We start from the raw sequence: 15,167 nt of genomic DNA on the forward strand, positions 1-15,167 counted from the left end.
TTCCCTCTTGAAGCACAAGATTCCTCCTTCTGCAGAACTGCTACAAGTTTATATCTAAGACCAGAGCTGTCTAGAACCAGAGCTATCTAGAAGTGCATGGGCAAAATTGTGACCTCATACCATAGTTATGATTGTGCCCCATTGCTTGTAAGAAGAATATTGGGTTTTTCTCTAGCTTCATCAGATGCCTGTATAAAACTGAACTATCTCCAGAGCAGTAAAAGGACATGACACCTGCACATTTGCAAGTGCTACTAAATTAGCTGTCTACACTGCAGAGTTAGTCCAAGAAAAATGGCTCTTCCTCCAGGCAGAACACCACTCTAATATTCTCATAAACTGGTTCTGGGTGTCTTTGACACACAAGGCCATACATGCTTTAAGGACATAAAACTGTATTTGCTTCAAGTACAGAGGCTAAGATACAGATAGGATGTGACAGGAACAAAACTATAAATTTTCTAACCCCAGACTTCACCCGAGATCAGACCCATTCTCGGCAAATCTACAAATGTATGTGACAGACTTCTCTCCCTGCTTATTTAGAATTCCACAGTTGCCTTATATCTTTATGAACTGAGTAGGTGAGTTTCATTTTCCGGGGGGGGGGGGGAGTGGGGGTGTCATTTTTTTTATTCTGTAAGAAATATTATCTTCCTGTCATGTCAAGATCACAGGTCTGCTTCACCCTGGAGCTTGTTATATCCCATCCTGGAATAATTGCAGCCCTCAAGGTTTGACTTCTTCAAAAGTAAGAGCAAGAGTTCAGCCTTTTTTCAGAAGACATACCTAGACAGGCTAAAAGTCCTTATATTTCCTCATAAGTAAAGGTAAAGGGACCCCTGGACAGTTAAGTTAATCTTGAGTATGCAGTGCTTAGTTGTGGTTACATAGCCGAAAGGAAAGGGACTGCAAATGCCCCCAAAGCCATGGAATTGAAGAGAAGCTTCAGAGCTAAGTCTTGGTAGGCTCTGGCTCAAATTTAGTCTTCTGATATGATCTCCTGCAGGTGAGGAAGGCAGAAGATGGCTGGTGATTAGAGCTGGCAGAAAGTGGGAGGCAAAGTAGAAATATAAGCTGGATGGACAGGCAGGCAAAGTGTTGTGAGGAATCCAGTAGCAGCTTGGACTGCTCCCTACATAGGAGGCAACCAAAATAGGTTTACTGGCCTATTTTAAAGGTAAAGGTAAGGACCCCTGACCATTAGGTCCAGTCGTGACTGACTCTGGGGTTGCGACGCTCATCTCGCTTTATTGGCCGAGGGAGCCGGCATTTGTCCGCAGACAGCTTCCAGGTCATGTGGCCAGCATGACTAAGCCACTTCTGGCGAACCAGAGCAGCGCACGGAAACGCCGTTTACCTTCCTGCTGGAGCAGTACCTACTACTTGCACTTTGACGTGCTTTCGAACTGCTAGGTTGGCAGAAGCTGGGACCGAACAATGGGAGCTCACCCCATCGCGGGGATTTGAACCGCCGACCTTCTGATCAGCAAGCCCTAGGCTCTGTGGTTTACCCCACAGCGCCACCCGCGTCCCTTATTTTAGATACAGTGTATCTATTTTAGATACAGTGTATACCCCTGAGGTTGTTTATTGATTGCTTATTGTTGGTTTTATTCAGATTTATGTATATTTTAAAACTCATTTGATTTTATATCTTTTCAATATTTTAGTGTTGCAATTTTATTCTGCATATAGTTTTGAAATGCTTTGATGGGAAGTGATCTCTAAATTATTTTTTTATTTAAAAAAAATACTTTTATCTATCTCAGGAGCCAGGCCAGAACCTGAGGATTTTCAGGGCAAGTTAATCCTTGTTTCATTGTGTCACCTAATAAGACACCAAATTATTAAGCTCCTTCAGTCAGTTATATTGGTGGCACCCGAGTGCAACAAAGACCATAGCAGTTCTACAGCTCTCTTATTGGATTTCACAAGAGAACCATAAGAGAGCAAACCACTTTGGACTCACTTTGAGATCCTTTTGCAGGGAGAACTAACAAGGGGAAATCCTGTAACAACCTTTGAAGGGCCAGGTTGAAGCCAGGTTGAAGCTGTATGCAGCCAGAAGTACCATAGGAGTAGCCCTCTGTTAGTTCTTTGTAACATTGATTGCACACTAAGTTTATGTGAGCGGCCAACATCCAGAAACACTATACTATTCCAACCTTGTATGCCAAAGTAATGGTTGCTGAACAGCAGGGATTTGGTTTCTGTGGGAAACTATGTTATTTATTTATTTTAGGCATCTATAAGTAGATTTTCTGCCAAATTGGCACTCAAAGTGGTGAACTGCTTCAGTAAAAGTGACAGAAAACTCACTTAATTGCACCTTGGAAAAAGATCATGAGATTCTGTACAGCATTTCAGTCAAGTATATAATATAATCATTATAGCCAAAGCTATACTGTTTAGAGTTCCTGCTTTTTTTCCCCTTAACAGAAAATATCCACACAAGCTGGTGTCATGGAGCCAAAATCTACTGTATTTTTTGCTCTATAAGATGCACCAGACCATAAGACGCACCTAGTTTTTGGAGTAGGAAAACAAGAAAAAAAATATTCTGAATCCCCAAAGCCAGAACAGCAAGAGGGATCTGGCTTCTGGGATAGCCTCTTGCTGTTCTGGCTTCTGGGATAGCTGCGCAAAGCCTCTTCCGGGCAGCAGGATGAAGGCTCCCCCTGCCCGGAAGACGCTGTGCACGGCGAAGCCAGGACAGCAGGAGGGATCGCTGCTGGCTTATGGGACCCCTTCAGGGCAGTGGGAGAAAGGCTCCCCCAAAAGCCCCCAAGAGCTGCACACACGCTCCACAGTGCTCTTTAAAGGGAGCGCTGAGCAGAGCCTCCCGCCTGCATTCACTCCATAAGACGCACACACATTTCCCCTTACTTTTTAGGAGGGGGAAAGTGTGTCTTATAGAGCGAAAAATATGGTATTATACAGGCAATCCCCAATTTACTTGGGGGTATTGTTCTGGGTCATTGAGTGTGATGGCAGAGTGCAATATGCCCATTATGCCCCTGTCCCACCCCCTTTCCCAGCCATTTCTGGGTTGCCACAATGCACGCATGTGTGCAGTCACACGTCAATTGGACATGTGTAAAATCAGTCATTGCCAAGAGAGAGCACACACACATACACACAACCCTATTGCACTGCATGGCCTACAATGATGTAGAAGCCCTTTGGGTTTCCAGTGACTTTCTGGTCTGCTTAGTCCAGTTCTGCAACAGGCAAAATCATAAATATGCTGCCAAATTTTGTATCGAAATTGGATTTGAAATAATCACTAGACCTAAGCCCTTCTTCAAAAAGGATGAGGATCATCCTAAGGGTATAAGCTGAAAGGGTATGAACTGAAATGGAAGGAGTGAAACCTAAACTGAAATATTAAGAATTAACTCAGTTAAGATGCCTTTTTTTTTTTTTTTGCATCTCCCCTTCCCCCTTGAGAAAGATATTCTATTAATTTTAAAATTGCTTTTAATAGTGCTCTGCTTTTTTTACTAGATTTGTTTACTAGATTTTATAGACTTGTTTTTAAGTTGCCCTAATTTTATTATAATTGCTTTTAAACAATTGTATTTTATATGCTTTTAGCTTTCTGTGGTTTGCCCAAATTTGTTATAATTTTTGTGAGCTGTCCGGAGTCCCAGCTCTAGAGAAGAGGTGGGATATAAATAAATATAATAAAAAGAAAATTATTATTATTATTATTCTCAATATTCTTATTTCCTCCTCCTTTCTTCTCTTTTCCCATGAACTTCTGGGTGCTGCTAAGAACAAACGTCTCAAAGCTCAAACTTTACCTTCCAATTCATATTAACTAACCTTTCATCAGTAGTTGACTGCTCAAAACCATGTAACAAAGTCCTGAAATCTTTTTGGTAATCTTCTATCTTGGTAATTCCTCATGACACCTGTATTAGGAATATGACTATTTGACTATGCTGACAATTGCACAGTTCTTTCCCTAGCCTCATCCAAGAGACCCAAGTCAGAAATACAGATCAAACTCCTCTCTTACTTTTTTCTTTGGCCAATATTGACCATTGGGCATGGGAACTGGAGGAATGAGAATCAATCAGCACTGATCTGCTGGGCACCTGTTAAATACTCCAATGGCAATCAACTAAGACAAAAATGTTGGTGACCGAAAATGGACAAACCAGTTACATGACTTGTGCTGCAAATGATAAATCCCAGAAGGGCTTTCTTACTCTCACTGGGGCAATGTAGTCATGTGTAATGGCGAGACTTTGTTATCTAACACTGCTGACTAACAAAGAAGACAGGACTGGACACAGTGTTCAATTTCTGAGTCTATGGTTGGGAATCAGACACTTTCTTGAAGAAGCTGCTTAGCACTTATTACCCTCTTGGTCTTCATGAGCTAGAGATATGGTGGTACAGTAATAGATTTGTGTTGGTGACAGTCAGTTCCTAATAGATAATGAAGAAAGGTTTAAGGAAGCTCTGGCCCCCAGTGGAAAGCACGTGAAGGAAAACAGGTTATTGCCACTTCTGAAAAGTCAGAATTGTATGTTGCAGACAGAGATCCTTATCCACAGCATTTTAAACTTGTTGTTGAGTCGCAGCTTTTGGAGCAGCCTGGGATGAAACGAAGAGTACATGTGTGTTGGTCAGTTCCTCGGAATTGTGAATGGTTGAAGTCTGAGGCACAGGTGTCATGAAAAAATAATGAGCAGCTTTTGACTTGCCAGGACAATATATTGGAGTATGATTAAAAGCTTAAAGTTGCACTATCCAACGTTCAATGTGGGTCGGTAGTTGGAACGAATCACTGATGAACATGGGTGGTGGTGGCATATGATCTGTGATTATTATGAAATGGTGTCCAAATCAGCACATGTGGAAGTGTAAGCCATTCCACACTACAGCCAATGCTTTTCATTCTGTTTGTGAAAAGCGATATTCAACAGCTGAGGGTGCTTATTTGCATATGCTGTGATAAATATACAGCTACTGGAGTCTGTTTATGTAGAGAGACCCTCAAGCCTAACAAGCGCTCATTTTTTATGAGTTGTGTGTTTTGGGGGCTCAAAATATGCCATTGTTGTATAGCTAGAAAGGGACACTGTAAGCCAAGATAAAGCTGCTTGATATTTATCAGTTGATTCCCAGCTTTGTTTTTGCTGGTGAGCTCTCTTAGGGGCTGAGTTATGATTGCTAGATTTGGGATAAAACAGCCACAATATTGGCAAGGCCAAGGAGCTTCCTTAGCTAAAAGGAAGTCTGTGACTCTGCAGCTTCTTGCATGGCTGCCACATTCTTTGGATAAGGAGAAAGTAAACATGAAAGGGGGGGGGGACCAAACAACTCACGTTGTATTCACACTTCCCAGGGTTCAGTGTGAGATTGTATTGCAAATAATCCAAAACTGCTTCAAGGGTGTCATCATGTGGCTTCTGAGTTGCTCCAAACACAAGAATGTCACCATTGAGGTTCAGGACACCAAGGAGCCCGGCTAGAGTTTCTTGGATTACATTCTCAAAAATTTCAGCAGAAGAAGAGACACCAAAGCTTAGTCTTTGTATCACCCAAGATGAAAGTGAGTGGTAAATGTGCTGATATATCTAGAACCAGGGTGAAACTCACGTTGGTGATATGCAGCTCTCAGATAAAGTTTGGGGCAGATTCTTGCCCCATTTTGGTCTGAAATAAGAATATGAATCTTACCTTTAAGGTAGTTGCAATAATTCACCCTTTCTTGCTCTTTCCTGTCCTTTTCCTGTTTTCCTTAATGTTACATTTAAAGTGGTAACTCGGGTTAAGTACTTAATTCGTTCTGGAGGTCTGTTCTTAACCTGAAACTGTTCTTAACCTGAAACTGTTCTTAACCTGAAGGACCACTTTAGCTAATGGGTCCTCCCACTGCCGCCGCACCACCGGAGCACAATTTCTGTTCTCATCCTGAAGCAAAGTGTGGTGTAGTGGTTAAGAGCGGTAGTCTCGTAATCTGAGGAACCAGGTTTGAGTGTCTGCTCCTCCACATGCAGCTGCTGGGTGACCTTGGGCTAGTCACACTTCTTTGAAGTCTCTCAGCCTTTAATGCAATAATGGTGCCAAACACTGTCAATATGTTGTTGTTATGAGCCCTATTCAGGCAGGCTGCTTGCATGTAAAACCTACACGTGAGCAGGGTGAATAGGACAAAGCACAGTAAGCTCCACACCCTTGCAATTCTGTGCCAGTCACCCTCCACAAGTCGAATGATGAAGTCTGAAACAGGGAGCCTCGTCTACTCATGAAGGCTGCCTATAAGATTTGAAATCCCAATTTACAACCGAATGGAAAATACCCACATCAGGTCAAGGGAGCTTTGGATCTGCAGATCCAAGGCCGCCACCAGCATCCCAGAACACCCCAATTTAGCCCCTGTTGCCAGCAGAGACCGTCAGCAGGCTCCTTCTATAGACCTATCAGAGGCCTCCAGGGCAGGCAGGGTAGACAGCCTGCTGCAACCAGTGGAGAACATCTCCTCCAACAGAGGAGCTCTTCTGCATAATCCTAATCCCCTCTGGTGAGGGTTAGGATGGCTCCGTTTTTCCCCAAAAAAGCTTTTTATTTCCTTTGGTAAGTCACATGACTTCCAGGTGCTTAGCATTTTTGAGATAAAAAATGAATATTGTTCCATTTAGAATAACACTTCTTCATGTGTGCTTTTGCAGTTGGCTGCATAGAGGTAAGAAGGGCTGAATTTAGATTACACCAATTAGAATAAGCCTTTCTGCCGATTTTTTTCCTCCAGGCTTCCACTTGTTATTCTTCTAATTCCTTTGTTGCTAAGGAACACTGCCACAGGAGATATTAGAATTACCTGCTATTAAGGTAATCAAGGGAGCTAGGAGTGGACAAAAGAGTTGAGCCCATTAAATCACTATAAGTAGCAGCACTTAACTGAATGCAAATAAGGGTGCCAAATTTTGTCAAGCTAGGCGGATGTCCACGTCCAAGAAATAATGGTAAGAATAGATGGCAGATTGCATAAAATACCAGGATGATAGCAATCATGTATACAGTAGTAACAATAAAGCTGAATTTATGTTAGCAGAGTTTCATGGGAACCGTTCTGGGTCCCAAAGTGGGTAATGTCTAAAAGGAGAAACAACATGGGGCTTCTGAACAATGTAATGTCTTCCCCTATGCAGCTACTGACAGTGCTGACATGGAAAGGAAGTACATCATTCACTCAATCCAAATTCTTCCTGCATATGTTACTGGCGTGCCATGGGATTCAAACACCTAAAAGTGCTTTCCACGCTACTCTGGTTATGAACATAAAAACCACCCCCACATGGAATCTCCTTAAATACGTGCGCTACTATAAAACACAATTGAAAAATTAGTTTTGTGATGGTACGTTCGTCCACAATCTTAGTTTTGTGGTACATTGTCTTCTATTCTATGTTACATGGAAATGAGCCAATTAAGTGAAAGATTCATTTGTTAACACCTCCTATGCTTCCATACACCGCGTTGCACCCCTTAAGGATAATAAAGTGTACCGTACTGACATCCATGCAATGTTATTTAAATTGCCACCTAACCGCCTCACCCTGCCCTGCCCTGCATTTTGCCAGAACAAAGGTGGCAAACCTAGTTGTGTGGAATATCCTCATGTCCGTGCTGTATGGAGATTCGTGTCACTTATGTGAATAAATTCCATATTAAATAATATGCTATGCCACGTGAAGAGCCTCTACGGTCAAAGTAGATCAGCATACACCTTCTGCTTTTCATATTGCAAAATACAAGAGAGTCTACTGCTCTTTTTAAAACCATGAAACCCCCAAAAGGCTACTTGTATTGTACACAGTATTTAAATCCAATTAATGTTACCACCTTAACTGTTTGGTTTTGACATAGAGATTAAAGGTCCACCTTCATGGGGACTAGGTGTGTGTGTGTGTGTGTGTGTGTGTGTGTGTGTGTGTGTGTGTGTTGTTTGACCACAATGTTGGTTTGTAATGGTTACTCATGTAATGATCCATCTGTCAAGTTTTTCCCAACAGCGGTTGTTAAAATTAGAAGAGGGTATGTTGTTGGTTATTTTTATTCACAGCCAGATTAAGTCAAGACCTAAAGTAATCAGTATGCATTATATAGCCTTTCATGCAGTTTGCTCAGATTCATAGCTTGGTTGCTTTAGTCTCACACTTGCGAAACAGCTGCTAGGCATTTAGCTAATATCATGCTGTACACAAGTGGATTCTGATTTGTTCATTTGAAGACATACGCCAACAACAACATTATGGAAAATATGCCATAATGCTAAATCTTTATCTGGGAGGGGAGCATTTACCACGTAATGTCCTAAACCTACAGTGTCCATTACTCATGACACACCATAGTCAACCCTGTGTTAACTCACCAAGTGGTTGGGTTGTGATTCTGGTTCTAGACTATCTATTCATTAGAACTTCTCAGCTGATCTAGACCAACTACTCCAGGAATAACAAAACTGAGAAAGAAATTAAAATATGTTGATACATTTAAATCAAAATAATAATGCTTTCTAATACCTTATGAATGTACCATACACACATTTGGAGTTAACGAATGACAACGTCAATGAAAAATACTCAGTTTTCATAGTTCCACAACAGTTTTTCTGTTGTCTTTGTTGAGAACCGTAGATGTGACTGAATTAAATAAAACCAATTAAACCTTTCCCTCATTTGATTGTGTTTCTGCCAATGGATCGTATCTGCTAAAGCCCATTCCGCTTTCTCATTAAAATGCAGCTCCTAGCTGAACAAGCCTAACTGGCAAGAAGTCACTAAACATAATTGTTTGAAATATGAATATTTCTAAAAACAGTGCATTTTGATTACAGTCATCTGTTTAGATGAGGTGGCATTTTACTGTGATTGTATTTCAACAGAAAGGGATGTTTTATCTTATGGTGATAAATAGAAAGCTTGACAGAAATAATCCACTGAACACAACCTTCAAAACAAATGTACTTTGCACACCAAATGCTACATTTGGATTTAATTCTTTTTTAAAGCATTCTTCCATAATGCAATTTATATTCATAATCAGCATGGCAGCATGAAAGACTAATACACAGAGTGGTATTAGTGTCTCTGTTCATTAAGAAGCAAAGTATTAATATTTTAATTCATGGCATGTTTGGATCCGATTCTCAGCAGACATTCAAGCTTCTTAATCTGAAACACACATTTCAGAAGATAAAAAATAAGGACAAGTGTGGTGATTGAAACTAGGAAAGCAGACTTTTAAAAATTTAATATTACATAACGAAGCACAATCTATTCTCTGTTTATGTTGTTGAATGGCTAAAAACAGTTGCTTGAAGGAAAGTAGCCAGAGAAACATCTATGCATCTAAACTGGTTTATGCACACTGATGGGTTCCGTCTATGTTTTCAGAATTACAGTTCCTATGTAGCACAAGGTTAATAAGTGATAGTGGGGTAGGGAGCTAAGCAGTTAGTTCACGTAACATTCAGAAAGAGAGGGAAAGAAAGCATGAGTTATTTTCTTGCATTTGTAAGCTCTGGCCTCATGGATTTCCCAAATCCCTTGCTTTTCCAAATTCCTAAACTCAATTTGTCTGGAGTTACAGATAAACAGCCTTCCATAGAGTTCAACCTCTCCGGTGAGAAATTTTGAGCACTTACAGTGGTACCTCGGGTTAAGAACTTAATTCATTCTGGAGGTCTGTTCTTAACCTGAGACTGTTCTTAACCTGAAGCACCACTTTAGCTAATGGGGCCTCCTGCTGCCACTGTGCCGCCGCTGCACGATTTCTGTTCTCATCCTGAAGCAAAGTTCTTAACCCGAGGTAATATTTATGGGTTAGCGGAGTCTGTAACTTGAAGCATATGTAACCTGAAGCATATGTAACCCAAGGTTACATATGTATATATGTTACCTTACACACACACACACACACACACACACACACACGTTCCCCACCTTCTATATTTAGAACACACAGGTCATCTACTTCTATATAACCTGTCTTACAATGATAGACCAGTGCTGTCTATTTCAACTTGCAGCACTTATTCAGAGTTCAGATTGCCTTCTCTGTTGTGTATATCCCATGAAAAGCCTCTAAGGAGCTTCTGCTGCCTCTGTGATTATTAGTTCAGAACAAAGGAAGCAGTCCAATCAGTAATACATCTGCCTAATAAAGAAGCAGTTACTATAGTGTGGTGTTCGAGAGAGCCAGCGTGGTATACTGCTAAGAGTGTGAGATAAGAATCTGGGAGACCGGAGTTCGAATCCCCACTCAGCGATGAAGCGCACTGGGCGACCTTTGGCCAATCATTCCCTCTTAGCTTAACCAACTCCACAGGGTTGTTGTTAGGATAAAGTGGGGAGGAAGAGACACTCGTGGACACTACTTTGAACTCCTTGAGTGTCAAGCTCGGAGAGACCTCCCCTCCCTTTGGTAACTTCACAGATAAGAATTAATGAGCAGTTGATAGATTTATAGTCCTTTTATTACAGCTTCATGTTGTGATCACAAATACACAGCTCTCTGAAAGGAGGCCAGTTGTCTACTCTAAACCTCCTTACTACTTCCGCAGCAAGAAAGGCGCCAACTAGAAGTTCCTCCCTCCCTCTGCCTCCTTTTTCTCTGATACATTCAGACCTCCGAGTCAGTGGACCCCATACTCTCGATCAATGTCTCTCCTAGCTGTCCCCTCACTTCCGCTTCTCCGGTCATTATCTCGTAGCTGGGTAGCTCCTCTATAAGCTGTTCAGCTTCTGTGTCTGTATCTGCCTTTCTCTCTGCTTCTGAAAACCTTGGAGGGGGGGGATATTCCCCCTCCTCTTCTGAGAGAAGCTGATCTGCCTGTGACAGCATTCCCCCATCTTCAGATCCAGACCATTCCCTAACGCTGAGAAAAGGTGGGATATAAATTAAACAAACAAACAAACAGTGGGTACTGTATAATTTTTGTGCAATTTGCTTGGAAGAACTCAGGTCCCAATTCAGTTGCCCAAGGTGAATTGGGGACCTGAGTAAATCTCACATCATCCCTCTGGCCCCGCAATAAACAGTTTTAGTGTACTGACTGGTATTCTTTTTGTCATCCCTCGCTTTTTTGCATGGGGTGGGGGGAGAAGAGGGCAGCAACTTAACCTGGGACGTTATGTAAGCATAACATGTGCACTGCAACCGAGCTGTGGGCTCTTCATCACCTGATTTCCAAACCCCTCCCTAGTTTATAAGGAGGCAACCAAATGATAATCAACTACTGTCTGTACATGAGATAAATGAAGAAGCAAGGAGATTTCATGGATGTCAGACACCATGGATGGATCCTGGATGTCAGACACCATGTCTGTTCTATGTTGGTCACTGCTATTACAGCCTGATAATGAAATTAAGCACAGAAAAGGGGGAAGATGTCGTTCTTTCACTTTAAGATTTGAATCATGATCTTTATCCCCCAGTTAAACTGCATACAGCTTAGGGAATGAAGACCTCCTTGATGAAAATACCAGGCTGCCTGTGAAGCAAATGGATGTGTCAACTCAATGCTGCTGAACAGCAAGACTGTCTGAACTATTTTACATTTCCTATTGTTAGGTATTGAGAATGTACTCTCTACTGATCTAGACAGCTGTAAGAAACCCTGAAGAAAATAAGGAGTACTGCGTGGACTTTGAACAAACCGGTAAGCCACTGTGGACTAAGGATTTCTACAATTTCTGAATGTAAGCATTGCCCCTGACCCAGATTTCCCACCTGCTCAAATAAATTACAAAAATCTAATTTTTATAGACTACTAGACGGACACTATACAAATATATCAAATAATCAGCAGCTGAACTGATAACGGCAGCACTGCTTTCTGCCCAGCCATAGTGGTGAAAGTACGGCACAGCAGAAAGCAGGCCAGCGGCAACCCCACCTGTGTCCCAACTTAACAGCTAAGGTCAAGATTTCTGATGTCTTGACCTAGTTTGTACCGCAATCTAGGTAAAGCATGTTCAAAAATAGCTTCCAAAGTGCTTTTTTTTTAAAAAAAGAACTTCAGTGATCACTGCTGTAAAAATTGTAACATGGGAATAGTTTTGGACAAATGCAGGAAGAATCAAGGATTTTATCAGAGAGAGAGCATGAGAGGGAGAATGAAAGCTTATTTTGATTTTTCTACACTAATGGTTTTTAATTGAAACTATTTATTCATAGTTTTAATCCTAACAGTTTACTAACTGAATAATAGGATAAGCTTCACAAGCTGCAAAGCATGATATTAAACAAAAAGACGAATATAAGCTGTGAAGTTGAAAAAAGCTCATCAACTCAGATCCACTGTAAAGTAACAACAAATCCTGTGGTTTCTCTTTCTATTTATCAGAGGACTCGTTCATCCATCCATCCATTCATTCCAGAGGGGGCACCTAGCGTAGAATGCAGCTGGCAGGTTGGTAAGTGTGGCACCCTAATGGCGCCATGTGTCACAAGTCTTGGAAGCACCCTCTGGTTGCCACTGAGCTACCGCGTGAAATCCAAGGTATTCATACTTGCATATAAAACCCTAAGTTTAATGGAGCTTACTCCCAGGTGAGTGGAAACAGGACTGCGGAATAAGTAGTGCGGAAATCAGGCCCCAGCACAACATTATAGCTTTTAGCAGCACCAGTGCTTCAATCCATTATGCTGCTCTGCTAAATTGGGTCAACCAGCACTTCCAGGTGTGTTAGTGGAATTAAGCAAAATTGGCACAAAAGTGGAGAAGCGGCATGGAATTGTCTAGGCAAATAACTGGTGAACAATCCTAGATTATACAGTAGTGGCCAAAATTGTGGAAACCTTTTGGAGAAAGTGTATTTTCGAGGTTTGATGGCTCATAACACCACCGTTTTTTGGAGTAATACCATAAAATAATACCACCTTTCCATTGATATATTATTTTATGGTATTACGCAAAAAAAAAGGGGGTGCTATGAGCCATCATTGCCAAAACAAGATGACACCTGATTGGCTCTCTAAACATTCCTTTTTCTGGTTATTTGGCTATAACTTTTGATAGAATGCAGATAATTGAACAAACTTTGTTGCATTACATTCTTCATTAGATTATCTTTCTATTGATATATAATTTTGTGGTATTACTAAAAAAAAGTAGTGTTATGAGCCATCAAACCTTAGAAATACACTTTCTCCAAAAGGTTTCCACAATTTTGGAACTAGTGTACCTATCAATATTATCACAAACCATCGGTCTGATAAACAGTTACTACCATTCTGCGACTGACATGCAGCAGAGCTAGACAAAGCTGACTCATTTTGCTACAGTGGTATCCTGGACAAATCAGATCAGCATCCTTCCTTCTATGCACTGTTGAAGTTATGCACATCTCTGAATATCAGCTGTTAGGCTAATCCACTGCAATGAACCCATTGGGCAAGGCAGACACCTGTTGTTAATCCACTCTGGCTTTGGCTCTTGGCTTCACTGCAGGCATTTCTTTTGCTCACTAGTGACCTTTGGAGAGTAGCTTTATACAACTGCTTTGTATTAGCAAGCTTTACTATGGAGACAACAGAAACAAGACTTGAATCTCTGTGCTGCAAAACAAAGCACAGCAATACTGAAAAGGGTTATTAATGGAAGACGTCAAAAGTTATTACGAAAATCACTTACTGCTTATTTAAACCCAACACTTACTGCATATATAAACCTTGTCACAGTGCAAGGCTGAAACAAATGACAACTTTTAAAAATCTAGGTAAAGAGGCCTGTAATCCAAAATGTCTTTGATCAATGCCCCATTTGTGGTTCTCACGTCTATTTTAACCATTATTCAGTCTGATGTATTTGACCTTTAGGATAAAATAAGGCCAATGGCTTTTACATTTATTTGCTCCATTGTGTCACTGTAATTGAGTTCACCTAGAGAGACATCTGAAATTTTAATAACAATAATCGTTTAGGCACTAAATTTGGTGCTTTTAATCATAGGGGGCAAATGGCCTCTTTTCAGCTAATCTGCTAAGTGGGGAAAAAATTGAAGTACTGCACTCCTGAGTGATGACCATCTCTCTTATTTTTACAGTACTGTTTGCCTCAATTTCCATCATCTTTTGGGGAGATATTCTGAATGAGGGGCTTGAACAAAAGATTATGTGTTGCACATTAAACAAGACTGAGTTCTATAACATAGGAGCTCACAACACCCTAGGTATTTGATGAGGGTGGCGCTGTTGTCTAAACCATTGAGCCTCTTGGGCTTGTCAATCGGAAGGCCGGTGGTTCAAATCCGTGCCACGGGGTGAGCTCCCTTTGTTCTGTCCCAGCTTCTGCCAGTTTAGCAGTTCGAAAGCACACCAGTGAAGTAGATAAATAGGTACCAATGTGGCAGGAAGGTAAATGGTATTTCTGTGGGCTCTGGCACTCGTCACTGTCCTCCTTGCACCAGTAGCAGTTTAGTCATGCTAGCCGCATGACCCAGAAAGCTGACTGTGGGCAAACACCGGCTCCCTCGGCCTGAAAAGCAAGATGAGCGCCACACCCCACAGTCGCTTTAGACTGGACTTAACCGTCCATGGGTCCTTTACCTTTACTAGTATTCAATTCTGTTTACTGAATTGGGAAGCTGGTACAACCAGTGCATGCTGGGAAACACAATTCCTTCAACTTTTTACCTTCACATTGTGTTTGAGTCCTTACTTTGATATATAGTAGCAAAACAGAGATGATTGCCAAAAATCATGATTGCCTGGGCCAAGACCTTCCAGCAAGTAATCTAGCCACCTCAGGAAGTAGGATTCTCTCTTACCCAATTCAGAACTCAACTATGTGGCAGATCAAACACCTATTGGAAAGATAACTTTAAATCTCCTTTCTGCCTTCTAGAGTTTCATGTCAAGTGAGGACGCTCCACCCTTTTTCATCCATGTCGTTAGCATAGTAATATTCTTACTCTTTTAAGAACTTATTTTATTTAGGGTTGTAAATGTATTAGGTTAAATGTACCCATGAATTTATGTTTATATGCTGCACCACACTTGATTAGCTGGTAAATGAATTCCTTTTCTCACCCATCTGTAATAAACATCTTTTCAAGTGTGCTCTTGAGTAGCACGCCGCTGACCCATGTAAAAGATCCCTCTCTTGCACAAGCGTGTGTAGGGGTTACATGTGAAAC

At 41.3% G+C, this 15,167-nt stretch overlaps 1 protein-coding gene across 10 annotated transcripts in view; it reads right to left on the reverse strand.

Annotated features, from left to right (window-relative positions):
* ZNF385D (zinc finger protein 385D) overlaps positions 1-15,167 on the reverse strand; it is a 374,703-nt gene that overhangs the window by 240,530 nt on the left and 119,006 nt on the right. The gene's annotated exons all lie outside the window — the stretch shown is intronic.

Source organism: Podarcis muralis, chromosome 12, assembly GCF_964188315.1.
Source record: "Podarcis muralis chromosome 12, rPodMur119.hap1.1, whole genome shotgun sequence".
Taxonomy (NCBI): domain Eukaryota; kingdom Metazoa; phylum Chordata; class Lepidosauria; order Squamata; family Lacertidae; genus Podarcis; species Podarcis muralis.